The 14,264-nt window shown below is 51.6% G+C and overlaps 1 protein-coding gene across 1 annotated transcript in view; it reads left to right on the top strand.

The window, feature by feature from the left end:
* Window positions 1-385: 385 nt before the first annotated feature.
* Window positions 386-14,264, top strand: part of LOC130017145 (tyrosine-protein kinase HCK) — a 49,370-nt gene continuing 35,491 nt past the window's right edge. Inside the window, exon 1 of the mRNA XM_056107848.1 lies at window positions 386-583. The gene's annotated coding sequence lies outside the window, so the exon portion shown is untranslated. The remainder of the gene's footprint in view (window positions 584-14,264) is intronic.

Here is a 14,264-nt window from a genome sequence, read left to right as displayed (position 1 = left end):
TGGGAGGAACAAAACACACTGGGGTGTGCCATACGTGTTGTGTTAGGGTATTTGGGAAAGGGGCTTCGGGGTTAGGATCTTTGGGGTCAGATCTCAATTGGGGGAGGGCGGGGTTCTAAGGGTTAGGATCCTAGGGATGGGGTGGGATGTGGAGGGCTCGCCTAGAAACTTCCCAAGAGCACTGTTTGAGAAAAACCTGCTAAGGAATTCGGCTCCCGTAGGTGGGGACCGGGCGGAAGCTCCCTGGGGCGGGGCGAGGCCTGGGGGCGTGGCCTCCTGGAGCTGGTCGGGGGCGGGGCCGGGGCGGGGCTACAGGGGCGGGGCTAGCATCGCCTGCTGCAGAGGCCGCGGGTGGCTCAGTGCGCGCCTCCGGGTCTTTGGTCCCAGTCCGGGCGCGCGTCGGAGGTGCGAGTGGCCGGCGGCGGGAACAGCCCTAGGGGGCTCAGGACACGGAAGCCCCTCGTGCTGCAGCCCTTCTTCTTCCTCCGGGGGCGCGCCCGACGACCCCGCGGGCTGCCGCGCTGGGGGGCCGCTCGAGCTGCGAGGATCCGGGTTGCCCGCCCGACGACCAGCGGGCGCCCAGGTGAGTCCGGCGGGCAGGGCACCCGGGGACCCGGACCCCGGGCTTCCAGCTCGACCCGAGGGTGTACGGACTGCGGGGGGCGCCCGAGTTGGGGGCGAGGGGCAGGCGGGGCCGGGCGGATGGAGGCGCCGTCGGGCCGCGGTGGACAGGCGAGACGCTGGACCTGACCCGCCCAGCTCGGGCAGACGGGGCACCCGCGGCGCCCACCTGCCAGGTGGCGAGTCCGGGAGAGCCAGCGAGCCGGGGAAGGAAGCTTTAAACTGGAGTCGTCTAGGTTCCCCTTCTGCAAAACAAGAAAACACACACACACAAAAAAAGAGAAGCAAAGAGCTGAGCCCAGGAGGGGAAGGCCCTTAGGGTTCCCGGTAGCGGAGGGGGAAGGGGGTGATGGGTCATAGAGGGGTGGCCGGAGGGCGACTGCTGCTGGAGTGGAGGAGGGCAGCTAGCTGCAGGCGTGACCTCGACCTCAAAAGCGACACACCCTGGCCCGGCAGCAGCTAGGGCCTCCCCTACACCCCCAGCCCCGCCCCTCGGCCCAGTCCCCAGGAGGTCCAGGTCAAACTCCAAAAGCTTCTGGACACACGCTCCAGGCTGGTTGGCCCTGTGGCCGTGGCGTTGTGAGAATCACCCCTCTCTGAATTCCTTCCCCCTCCATCATTTCTTCCGAGGCTGCAGTTTGGGAAAAGGGGCTGCTGGGCAGATGCTGTTGGACTGGGGCTTGGGGAGTGGACCTCTCCGCCTGTTTCGTGGCATGGCCATGAAAGACAGTGACCGCTGGCCTACTGACTTATTTTATTTGGGTCTTTTTTGCGGGGTGGAGGTCTCCCAAGCAGTGCTAGGGGCTGGGGCAGTTCTTTTTTTTTTTTGGGGGGGGGTCACACTCGGCAGTGTACAGGGGTTATTCCTGGTTCTACACTCAGGAATTACTGCTGGAGGTACTCAGGGGACCATATGGGATGCTGGGAATTGAACCCGGGTCGGCCGCATGCAAGGCAAACGCCCTACCCGATGTGCTATTGCTCCAGCCCCGGGGGCAGTTCTTAATGCAGCCAACTGGGCCTCCGGGTTCAGTGCTTAGGGCCCAAAGGTGTGGTGCTGCCCAGGGCCTCCATGACAGGAACTGCTGGAGTCAGGACCTCCAGCACACCCAGAGGTGCCGGGATGTGGCAAGTCGTGCTGGGATCCGACCAGATCCTACACCTGCAAGAACGTGCTGTTTTCCCGGGCCTGGGCCTGAGTTGCGGAGAGAGGCTGCCTGCTCAGTGCTGCTGATGCCCGTTCGCGGTGGCATCTCTGTTACAGATGAACTTTAATGTATGTTAGAACCACCTGCAAGGCTTGTGAAAACCCATCTCTTGGCCCCCACCTCTGCCTGTCTGATTTGGTAGGTCTGACTTAGGATCGGAAGGATTTTCCTTGCCGGGTGGTGCTGTGTGGGGTTCTCACTTTGAGAAGTGGATGTGCTCGGCTCGCACAGGAAAAGGCCTTAAGAGGGACCAGCTCCCTAATCCAGTTTCTATCAGCCAATCCCTTGGAGGGAAGAGGCTCAAATACAGAAAAGCGAGGAACCTTATATATCCCCCCAAGAACTCCACACCTGGAAAGATCAGATGTTAACATTGTTCCTGTTTCCCTCAGATTTCCTTTGAAGCTGTTGAGGTTTTCATCCAGGGACACACACACACACACACACACACACACACACACACACACGCACACACACGCACACACGCACACACGCACACACGCAAGGCAAGAGCTGTAGCACTGGCTAAATCCCCTGTGTTTTTGCTGTTTTAGATTGGTTTTGGGGGGGCCCACACCCAGTGATGCTCAGGGCTTACTCCTGGCTCAAGGATCACTCCTGGTTGGGCTCAGGGGACCATTAGGGAGGGCAGGGGATTGAATTCTGGTCGGTGGCATGCAAGGGAAATGCCTTACCCGCTGGATTATGGCTCCAGCCACACACATCCCCAACACACACACACACACACACACACACACACACACGGTTTTATATGTGAGGTGGAGGGGGGCTGGTGCAGCTCCAGGGACTATGGTATTAGGGATCTCACCTGGGGGTTCCAGCATGCAAAGCATGTCCTCCAGACCTTTGAGCCATCTCCCCAGCCCCTCGTCAGATCTTTAAAACTAAAATTCTAAACTTAAGAGTTTAGAATAAAAGTGAAGTGTCTCCCACATGTCTGCCCTGGTCCTGTTTCTTTTCCATCCCAGGGACCCCGCCTGCCATGAATTACAGTCCTTAGTGTGTTACCTATATACTCAAGCACAAACAACGTATGCAGTTTGTTTTGTGCTTTTAGTTATTTGGTTTCGGGGCCCCATCTGGAGGTGCTCTGGGGTTACTCCTAGCTCTGCACTCGGGAATCATTCTTGGCTTAACTCAGGGGACCATATGGGATGCTGGGGAACTGAACCCAGGTTGGCCACGTGCAAGGCAAATGCTCTCCCCGCTGTACTGTCGCTCCAGCCCTATAATTTTGTGCCTTAAATGTCTATATCAATGCTACTGGTGAGTTTCTGTGCTTTCCATTTTAGCTGTTTCCTCATGTTCTGTTGTCAGAATCTATCTATTAGGAGAAATCCAGGTCCAGGCCATTCCGTCTAAATTGGTGTTCCAGTGGGTGACCATCTGCATTTTTCTCTTTCCCTTGTGGGCACACATTAGGCCTCTCCCAGGTGTCTGCCCACTATATGCAGTAGTGGACTGCAGCAATCTGTTGGATGTATTGTCATGAGCAGTACTTCTTGGGGGACAGGCTGCAAGCCTAGATGGCTCCCCGAGAGCGGGGAACCCTTATATTCTTTTTGTGTAAGAGGACGGCTGAGCCCTGCTAGAATGGGGAGGCCAGGGAGTCTGGGGCAGAAGGGGAAAAAATCTGCTTTTGTTAACCTCCCGGCCACCCTCGAGTTCTCACATTCTCAGCTGCAGAAGGACAAAGAGATTCAGCAAATTAACTCCCTGGCTCTGGCACTTAGTAGATGCTCAAACAATGGAAGAGCAAAAATTCTTTTTTTTCAATTGGCTTTTTAAAATGTAGTGTCTTTTGGGTCTGGAGCAATAATACAGTGGGTAGGGTGTTTGCTTTACCTGTGGCTGACCCAGGATGGATGCCCGACACCTTTATCTGGTTCCCTGAGCACTGCTAGGAATAATTTCTGAGTGCAGAGCCAGGAGTAACCCCTGAGCATCCCTGGGTAACCCCTCCAAAAAATTAGTGTCCTTTTTTCGCGTGTTTTGGGTCACACTCAGAGATGCTTGGGGGTTACTCCTGACTCTGCACTCAGGACTCACTCCTGGCAGTGTTCAGACCGCATGGGATGCTTAGGACCAAACTCTGGTCAGCCTGTGCAAGGCAAACACCCTTCCTGCTGCACTGTGGCTCCAGCCCCAATGTAGTATCTTTTTAGTCTTTTCCATGCATTTTTAAATTGAACACAATTAGGACAATGCCACAGATACAAATTGTATCCTACTTATTCAAGTTGCATCCCATTACAAACATTTCCCACGTCATTAAAATGTCCTCACGTCCCCGTACTCCCTGTTCTCTGTGGATGCCGTGGTGGTGACTGAGTTCACTACCTGCACAGCTTGCACAGGTAGTTGTGTTTGGCGGGGTACAGTCCTTCAGTGTTTGTGCACCCCTTTTCCTTCAGTGCTCACACACCTGTCTGTGGTGAGGCCAGAAGTCACTCACTGCACTAGGTGTCTCAGAGAGAAGAGCATCAGGGCACAAAGAGAGCCTCCAGAGTCTCACTCAGCACGGGGCAACACTGGGAGACACACCTGCTTGCAAGGCAGGTGCTTTAGCTGGGAAATCTCTGGGACTCTATATCCTTGAATTTTTTGTTTGTATGTTTGTTTGTTTGGGGACCACACTCAGTGGTGCTCAAGGATTACTTCCGGCTCTGCGTTCAGGGACCAGTCCTGGTGGGTCTGGGTGCCTTAGGTGGTGCCGGGGATCAAACCCGAGTAAGCCATGTGCAGGGCAAACCTCTATGCTCTGTGCTATTGCTCTGGCCCCTGAATTTGTAATGGATAGGCATGATTCCACATATTGGATGCACTATACTTTTACTGGAGCGATAGCACAGCGGGTAGGGCGTCTGCCTTGCACGCAGCCAACATGGCCGACCCGAGTTCGATTCCTCTGCCCCTCTCGGAGAGCCCGGCAAGCTACCGAGTGTATTCGATATGCCAGACACAGTAACAACAAAGTCTCCAATGGAGATGTTACTGGGCCCGCTCAAGCAAATCGACGATCAACGGGAGGGCCTTTACCTTTTACCTATACTTTTACTAAGGCTGTAATGTGTTTTATGAATATAATGTATGTTATATGAACAATAAACTTATTTGTACTTGAGTTTCAGGCATGCAGTATTTCAACATAGCCCTATCACCAGTGTAAAGTTCCCTGCACTAATGTTCTCAGTTTCCCTCCCAACCCCTATAATTTTTTTTAAAGAGTTTTTAATTTTTTTTTCTTCGGGTCTGGAAAAAATAGTATAGTGAGGAGGGCACCTGCCTTGCTGTATAGTCAACCTGGGTTTTAACCCTGATACCAAATATGGTCCCCAAGACTGCTAGGAATGATTCCTGAGTGCAGATCTACAAAATAAGCCCAGAGAACTGCCCCCAAAATCGAAAGAAAGGAAAATGAAGGAAAAAAGAAAGAAGAGTCTGTTTCTTTTAGAGAAGGGATGATTGGGTTTTGGGACCACACCAGCTGTGTTCAGGGCTTACTTTTGCCTCTGTGTTCAGGGCTCATTCTTGGTGGTGCTCAGGGTACCTTCTTCAGTGCCGGGGGTCTATCTGGAGTTGGTCACATTCAAGGTGCACACCTTAACCCCCATACTATCCCTCCAGTCCCAAGGTGGAGTCACTGTGGTTTGTTTAACATTTAACCAGGGATTTTTAATCTAATTTGCAATTATTTGTAAATGTTTTGGGGGGTTCTGGCATAGACTTGGGTCTCCAGATATTGAATTCACAGTGGGCAACTTCTCTCCTTTGTGGAGTTAGTTTAGCCCCTAAGTCCATATCAGTTGGCTCTACACAGCGATTCTTTTAAAGAAGTTGCCACATTTAAAATCAAGGAGAGATGGGGCTGGAGCGATAGCACAGCGGGTAGGGCGTTTGCCTTGCACGCGGCCGACCCGGGTTCAATTCCCAGCATCCCATATAGTCCCCCGAGCACCGCCAGGAGGAATTCCTGAGTGCATGAGCCAGGAGTAACCCCTGTGCATCGCTGGGTGTGACCCAAAAAGCAAAAAAAAAAAACAAAAAAAAAAACCAACAACTTAAAATAAAAAAGGAATAAAATCGAGAAGAGGGGCTGGAGTGGTAGTATAGCGGTAGCGGCTTGGGGGGTCATTTACCTTGTATGCAGCCAACCGGGATTCGATCCCCGGCATCCTAGATGGTTCGCTGAGCACCAACAGGAGTGATTCTTGAGTGCAGAGCCACGAGTAACCCCTGAGCATCACCAGGTGTGGCCCCCAAACCATAATAATATTAACAACAACAACAACAACAATAAAATAAAATCAAGAAAGAACACAGAAGTCAGAACTTCTCTCTTCTGTTGAGAAATTGGAAGGTGACAGCCCTCAGACTAGCACCCCATCGCCCTCGCTCCCCTAATCTTTGCTCAGGGCAACTTTGTTAAAGCCAAAGAGGTGTCTGCTCCTGGGCTCCCCCTGAGCTGTCCAGTTAGTACCACCCTGTCTGGACCACTTTTCTCAAGGTCATTAGCCCATGTTTCCCTAAAGCCCTGTGAGTTTCCAGCCCTAGCCTTCCTGTCACAAAGGAAGGCCTGCTCTTTCATATACATAAAAGAAAAGGAAAGTTGGTCTCAGAGAAGGTAAGGAACTTTCCCAAAGTCACACAGCAAATTAGTAGTACCATCGCTCTTAGCCTCTTTCTTAATAATCTCCCATGGCACTTTGCTCCCATCCTGTTTCTCCATTTCTCCCCCCCAAACAGACCTTCTGTCCTTAAATCCTGTGACCCAGGACACACGTATGCAGAAGAGAGAGCAGGAAGCACTCTCATCTCTGCCAGAGGAGTACAGAGCAGCGGGTGTCAGGGATAGCTGGGTTCGAGCGCTGTGCTCCAGGTCATGATGGGTTGGGCCCAACCTCTCCCCTTCTGAGTCCCCACTTCCTCATGTGTAAAATGGGAATCGGGGGTCAGAGTGATAGTACAAAGAGTAGGGTGCTTGCCTTGCACACGGCTGACCCGTGTTCAAACCCCGGCATCCCATATGGTCCCCCGAGCACTGCCAGGACTAATTCCTGAGTGTAGAGCCAGGAGGAACCCTGAGCATCGCCAGGTGTGCTCCCCCCCCACAAAAAAAAGAATTTTAAAAGAAAAAAAACAGGAATTGACGGGATGTCACCTCACCATTCCCATGGTGAGTCCTTTGGTGATAACACACGTGCAGTAGTAACACTTGTTTTGCATGGGGTAGGGGAGGTGGAGTTTTAGTTGGAGTTTTCCAACCAAGAAGACCCTAGAGAGGCCAAAGAAAGCTCAAAGGGTTGAGAACATGGCGTTAATGAAATGATGTTCACTGCAGACACACACACACACACACACACACACACACACACATACACAGAGCTGGCGTGGCCTGCCACACATGTTCCACTGAAGGCATGAATGACCTGTTGGGACCACACAACATATGTGGTCACCGAAGGCCGTGGTAGGAGAGTGGGGAAGTGAGAGAGAGAAGAGGAGGTGGCCAATGGCGGGGTCACCATCAAATCAGTTACCACGGGGCTCCCCTGATGCTCAGGCCACAAGGAGCCTGTGAGCCAGTGGGTTCCGGGGTGCGGGGACCGGCAGATACACCCGCGCCCTGCCATGGAGGACTGTGGGGGAGGGTGGTTACTTCCCTAGCATTTTCATGTGACAAATTCATGGGCAGAGCTGGCCCTAGTGACCGTGGAGAACTCTCGGACAGGAGCTGCACATGCCGAAGTAGTTTGGAAATGGCAGGGGTGTAGCGAAGGGGCTCGTGTGTAAATGCAGAGGCAGAGGGGTGACCTATAGAGGGGGTGACTACAGGTGAGTGACATATGTCTGTCATCTTTGCTTTTCTGCCTTCAGTGCAGGCATTGAAAGGGCACGTGAGCCGCCTTCTGGCCCCCATAATATTTTTATTTTGAGCAAGGACAATACCCTAGTGTTTTACTAGGTGACCAATGCTTGCCTTGCATGCAGCAAACTTGGGTTTTTCCAGAACCTCCCATGGTCTCTTGAACCCACTAGGAGTGATCCCTGAGCGTAGGGCCAGGGGTAAACCCTGAACACCTCTGGGTGTGGCCTAAAAAAAAAAACCCAACAAAATAGTAATTTTATTTGGGGGACTGCACACAGGTAAATACCTGAAGCTCTTGCACTCTCTCCAACTTTAAAACTTCAATAAAAGGTAATCTCAAAAAATAAAGCATAGGGGCTGGAGCAATAGCACAGCGGGTAGGGCGTTTGATTGTACACGGCCCACCTGGGTTTGATTCCCAGCATCCCATATGGTCACCCCCGAGCACTGGCAAGAGTGATTCCTGAATGCAAAGCCAGGAGTAACCCCTGAGCATCGCCGGGTGTGACCAAAAAAAGCCAAAAAAAAAAAAAAAAAAGAAAAGTAAAGCATACACCTTTCCAGACAGGGGGGGAAAAAATTAAGATTGGGGTAGAGAAGAGAGCTAGAACCAGAGTTAAGTTGTTTGCAGTTGTCTGAGAGAATACCTGGGGGAGAAACCAGGCCAGGCCAGGCCAGCTTGAGGAGAAGGTGGAGTTGACTCCGAATGAAGCAGGAAGGGAAAGGGAGAGAGGAGATGCCTCAGATGGCAGTGCAGTGATGAGGGAACTTGGCAGGAAGCCCGCCAGCTCAGGGTCCTCTCAGTATCCCTGCAGCCCAGTCCTTGCCTGGAACTCGCCCTGGCGTCAGCGGTGGCCACGCACAGCAGCTAGGGTTCTCGGTCCACACGGCTCTGTGTGCTGGGAGATCTAGGTGGTCCATCGTCAGGGCTGTGTCAGGGGGCTACAGCCTTTTCTTTTCTTTTTTTTTCAGGGGGCAGAGGCTGAGGGCTATGCCTGGCAGTGCTCAGGGCTTCCTTCTGGGCTCTGAGCTCAGGGATCACTCCGGTGGGCTCGAGGAACCAAAGAGGGTAGTCCTCAAATCTTAAAAAAAAAGTTTATCACAAATCATTTACATTTCAAAAATTATTTATTTATTTATTATTGAATCACCGTGGGATACAGTTACAAAGCTTTCGTGTTTGAGTTTCAGTCATATAATGATTGAACACCCATCCTTTCACCAGTGCACATTTTTCACCACCATTTTTCACCACCAGTGTCCTCAGTATCCCCCCCCCCATTCCACCCCTCCCCCTACCCCTATGGCAGGCAGTTTCCCCCATACTCTCTCTCTACTTTTGGGCATCAAGAAATCATTTACATTTGAGTATCAACTGCAGTCTCCTGCAAGAATATCCTGGGTACCAAGCAGTGTTCTTACTCTTTTTTAAAAATTAGTTTGGGGGTCACACCCAGAGGTGTTCAAGGGCTACTCCCAGCTCGGTGTTCAAAGGTTGCTCCCGGAAGTGCTCAGGACCAGGCGATTCCGATACTGGGGATCAAACCCAGCCCTCCCAAATGCAAAGCATATGCTCTGTCCTGCTGTGCTCTCTGATGCCTCGTACTCTTTGAGGCTTAAGGGAGCAGAAATCCAACTCGAAGAGGTTCAAGCAGGTTCTGAACCTGCTTGAGTCCATGAGTCCACGCATGTCTCTGCCGCAGGCAGGCTGCGTTCAAGGCCTCGGGAATCTGCTTCAGCGTTTCACGGCTCTGCTTGGTCACTCAGTTCTCTCTTCCAGCCCAAGTTCAGCGGCTCGCTCTCCTTGGCCAGGGCTGGCTCTCCTGCCCGTCTCAGCTGCTGTTTCTGCAACTCTGGCTGGACCCTGTCACTGACAGGGGTGGCACTCCAGTCTACCCTGGTCTCTGACTTGAGAAGAAGGGAGAGGTGGCCCCCAAGGGAAAGTCAGAGGGTGCAGAGGCTCTGCAGAGCCCCACCGCAGCTGTCCCTTTCAAGAACAAACCATCATGTTGCACTTCCTCTTTGGAGAAATTGAGGCCCAGAGCATGGAGGGGCCTTGACTGAGGAGCAGGAGATGGCTCCGGGGCCCCAGCAGCCAATCTGGGACTATGGGAAGTCCCTGATTGGGGTAGGGGGGAGGTGAATCAATCGATGTTCTCATTTTCTTCTCATGCAATGACGTTGTGGGGGCGAGGAGCAAATTTCTGGTCTCAGGGGTTTGGCCCTGATCTGAGGAAGTGTTCTTGCAAGGGCTGAGCAGCGGGGCAGACCACGTCTACTCTCACTCAGAGCCTGGTCTGGAGCCACAAGCGTGTGTGCTCTGGACTGTTGAAAAAGCCTTTCACATCCCTGCTCTGCAGGAGCGCAGGCCAAGCCTGAGAAGTGTGGCAGCCCCCGGTTTACAGGGAAGCTAAGGGGGCTCCAGGTGGGGAACTGACCTTCCCAAGATGGCCAGGCTCCAGGTGGGGAACTGACCTTCCCAAGATGGCCAGAACCAGGCTCCCAAGACAACTATTGAAACCTCACCCCACTCCATTGGTGGGTCTCTGATGTGCGTGTATAAGAAATTATCCTGCAGAACTGTAGGAAATGCAGGCTCCAGGCTCTTAGGCCCTGGGATGTCTGGTTCCTTTAGTCCAGTGTGGCCCAAGAGGAGGCAAGAATCCGTGAGGAGACGGGCCAGAGATAGAGCATGGGGATCAGAGTGCTCGCCTTTCCCACGGCCAGCTAAACACCACCAGGAGTGATCCCCGAGCACAGAGCCAGGAGAGTCTTGAGCACCACCAGTCAGGTTTGCCGTCCCCACCCCCCGCCCCATAGACTCATGTTCTGTATGTTTTGCAGTTTGCTTTTCTCATTCACAAGGGTCTGGAGCAATAGTACAGCGGGTAGGGCCTTTTCCTTGCATGCGGCTGACCCGGGTTCGATGCCCAGCATCCCATATGGCCCCCTGAGCACTGCCAGGGGTAATTCCTGAGTGCAGAGCCAGGAGTGCAGAGCCAGGAGTGCAGAGCCAGGAGTGTCCCCTGTGCATTGCCGGGTGTGACCCAAAAAGCAAAAAAAAAAAAAAAAGGTAACTTCACAAGCTCTCTGTGACCATCCTTGACAACTTCTTTGGATGTGGCTTTGGAAGGTACTTCCCCATGTCCAGTCTTTCCTCCTCTGCTCAGTCCCCGGAGCAGAAACCACATTTGGATAGTTTCACTTAGACCGCACAGGAGCTCTCCTGTGCCGCATCCCGTGAGCCATACACCGCATCCCTGCTGTGTGCAGGCAGAGCTCAGGCAAGGGGACACAGGTGGGAGCCAGCCCAGTCTCCGACAAGTCACAGTCCTGGAAAGTGCCTGCTCCTGTTAATAACAGCAGCTTTGAGCACTAGGGCCCCTGAGGATCTCCTGAAATGTGGCATGCAGGATATGTACAGGACAGTCTGTTGCGGGGGTTGTGTACAGAGAGACAGGACAGGGTTTAAGACTTACTTTGCGTCCCATGGACTGCAATTCGAATCCTCGACACCACGTAGGGTTCCCCCAAACTCTGCCAGGGGTCACTCCTGTGTATAGAGCCAGGAGTAATCGCTGAGTCCTGCTGGGTGTGGCCAAACACTATACCCCAATACACACCGGGATTTGAAGACTTAGTATGGAGAAAAGAACAAGTGTCAAGTACACTAATAACGTGAAAGAAGAATCACGCTTATGCTAGTTAATAATATGTTTACCTGGGGAAAAAACATCATCTTAAAACGAATGCACATGCTTCTTTTTACTTAGAAAAAGAGGGTGGCATTGCATCAAAGGTTTAATTACATTTATAGCTCACGTTTCTAGTTCTCGTGGTCGTGAAAATGAACGTTTCTGAAGCTGCCTCCCTTCCCGGTCAGTAGCCTGGTTCTTTGAGCTGCAGTGGCTCCCCGCTTGGGCACGATCACCACAAGGGGGCGCTGGAGTCACCCAGGGAGATTGTGACAGCCTCCAATGGAATTGCAGATGCTTTCTGTCCACTTCAAGGTCGATTGGCCGAAGGGCTCTGAGTGATTTTCTTTCTCTTTTTTTCCTGGAAGGGGAGGGTAGACAAAATCAGCTCAGTAGCCTCTGGAGGGAAGCAGTTGCATTTGATTCCAGTGCATGTTGCTGATAGGTGGCCTTCGAGAAGCACACTGACCCGTGTGGACATAGGGCTCATGGGGATTCCCGATTTTATTTGCATCTTTTTGTTTGGGTTTGGTTTTGGGTTTTCTGGTGGTGTTCGGGGATAACTCCTGGCTCAGGAGTCATTCCTGGCAGTGCTCAGTGTTGCTGGGGATTGAGCTGCGATAAACAGCACACTAGCTATGCGCTCTCTTCCTGGCCCCCTAGACCCCCTGCTTGGAAAAGCTTCTCCAGTGTTGTATCTCCTAACTGGAGGGCTAAGGAACGGCAAGTGGCCTGGCTTTGGCCTCCAGGGCAGCAACGCCTTTGCCACTAAAGAGAAAGGGTCGGAGCTGGAGTGGGGTAGGGCATTTGCCTTGCACGCGGCTGACCTAGGTTCAATTCTCAGCATCCCGTATGGTCCCCGAGCACCGCCGGGAGTAATTCCTGAGTGCAGAGCCAGGAGTAACCCCTCTGCATCACCGGGTGGGATGCAAAAAAAAAAAGAGCGAAAGGGTCGTGGTGACCGTTTTTATAATATGTGCTGGGCACCAGTCTCCTGCTTGTAGGTCAGCTCAGCGCGTGCCAGCACCCTGGCTGGCAGGAGTCCACCCTCTCTCTAACTAAGCGAGGCCCAGGATCCCTTGGCCCAGTCCAAAATGCAAATGGGATGGGGACGAATCCTTAAGTGGTTGCTCGCATCGGGGAAGAGAGTGGCCCAACATCCCCCAGTGAGGCCCCTCCCAGTCACCCTGTTGTTGACCACAATAGGAAACATCATGTCATTTTGTTAATGTTGTTTGCTGAGGGGACACACTCGGCTGTGCCCAGCGCTTACTCCTGACTCTGAGTTCAGGAATCACTCCTGACAGAGCTCAGAGGACCAGATGAGATGCTGGGGATTGAACTGGGATCAGCTGCATGCAATGCAAGTGCCTTAACACAATGTACAATCTCTCCAGGCCCCCAAAAGAAGTTGTGTCATTTTAACACTACCCAAGGTGCAGCTTTATTACTCAGAATCTGGGGCACATCAAAAAGAGGTGTGGCAGTGGTACTACATGGAAAGTATCATGTTAAGCGAAATGAGTCAGAAAGAGCGGGATAGACACAGAAAGATTGCATTCATCTGGGGAACATAAAGTTACAAAATGGGAGACTAACACCCAGGAGTGGCCGAGATTAGTACCAGGAATTTTGCTCCATGACGTGGAGGCCAGCCAAGTGCTAGGGGAAAAGGAAGCTCAGATAGAGAAGGGAGCACCAAATAAAGGGCGTTGGGAGGATCCTCCCAGGATGGGAGAAGCATGCTGAAAGTAGACTATAGACCAAACATTATTGCCACTCATTGCCTCTTTCGCAAACCACAACACCCAAAAGGAGAGAGAGAACAAAAGGGAATGCCCTGCCACAGAGGCAGGGTGGAATGGGGGGAATGGGGGGTGGGAGGGATACTGGGACCCGTGGTGGTGGAAAATGGGCACTGGTGGAGGGATGGGTGTTCGATCATTGTATAATTGAAACCCAAGCACAAAAATTTGTAAGTCTATTACTGTACCTCATGGTGTTTCACTAATAAAAAAAATAGATAGCAATCTTATTTAAATGCTAAGTATTATAAAATCAATAAATATCTGAATATATTTTAATGTATGTGATTAGTATCCAATATTTAGTTATATAATACATACTTCACATAACAAATTCAATAAATATCTTACAGGAAAAGAAGAAAACAAAAACAAAAAGAGGTGTGGGTTTCGATTTTGAATGCCTCCAAGAACATCATAGTGTGGGTCCGGAGTGACAGTACAGCAGATAGGGTGCTTACCTGGCATGTAACCAACCTGGGTTTGATCTCCGGCACCCCAGGTAGTCTCCCAAGCCCTGCCAGGGGTGATCCCTGAGCTCAGAGCCAGGAAAGAGCCTCGAGCACTACCTAAAAAACAAAAAGAACATTATGAAGTAATGATTAATTACCATAATTTTGACTTGGCACTCCAGAAATCCAAGTTAATACTCACTTGATAAGAGGAAAATGAAATAGAAACCTCTTTAATTGGGTGATAGGGGCCAGAGCAATAGTACAGCCAGGAGGGTGTTTGCCTTGCACGAAGCTGACCACCTGAGGTGGCCCCAAAACAAACTGAAAATATCAGGAGGTGGTAGCTGCCATATCCTACCAAGGCAGACAAATACTTCCTTGTAAAAAAAGGCTCATCTTATTTTTTCCTTTCTTTAAATAACGTCCCTATCCCTAGGAATCTGGGATTTTCCCCCTCTTAGATCACAAACATGTGTTTATTTAATTTAATTTATTTATTTATTGGTTTTTGGGCCACACCCAGTGATGCTCAGGGATTACTCTTGGCAGGGATCAGGGAACCATATGGGATGCCAGGGATTGAACCTGGG

Source organism: Sorex fumeus, unplaced genomic scaffold (genome assembly GCF_029834395.1).
Source record: "Sorex fumeus unplaced genomic scaffold, SorFum_2.1 ptg000178l, whole genome shotgun sequence".
In the NCBI taxonomy this organism is placed as follows: Eukaryota; Metazoa; Chordata; class Mammalia; order Eulipotyphla; family Soricidae; genus Sorex; species Sorex fumeus.
Note: the sequence above shows the minus strand (reverse complement) of the source record. Positions and strands in the feature narration are given on the sequence as shown.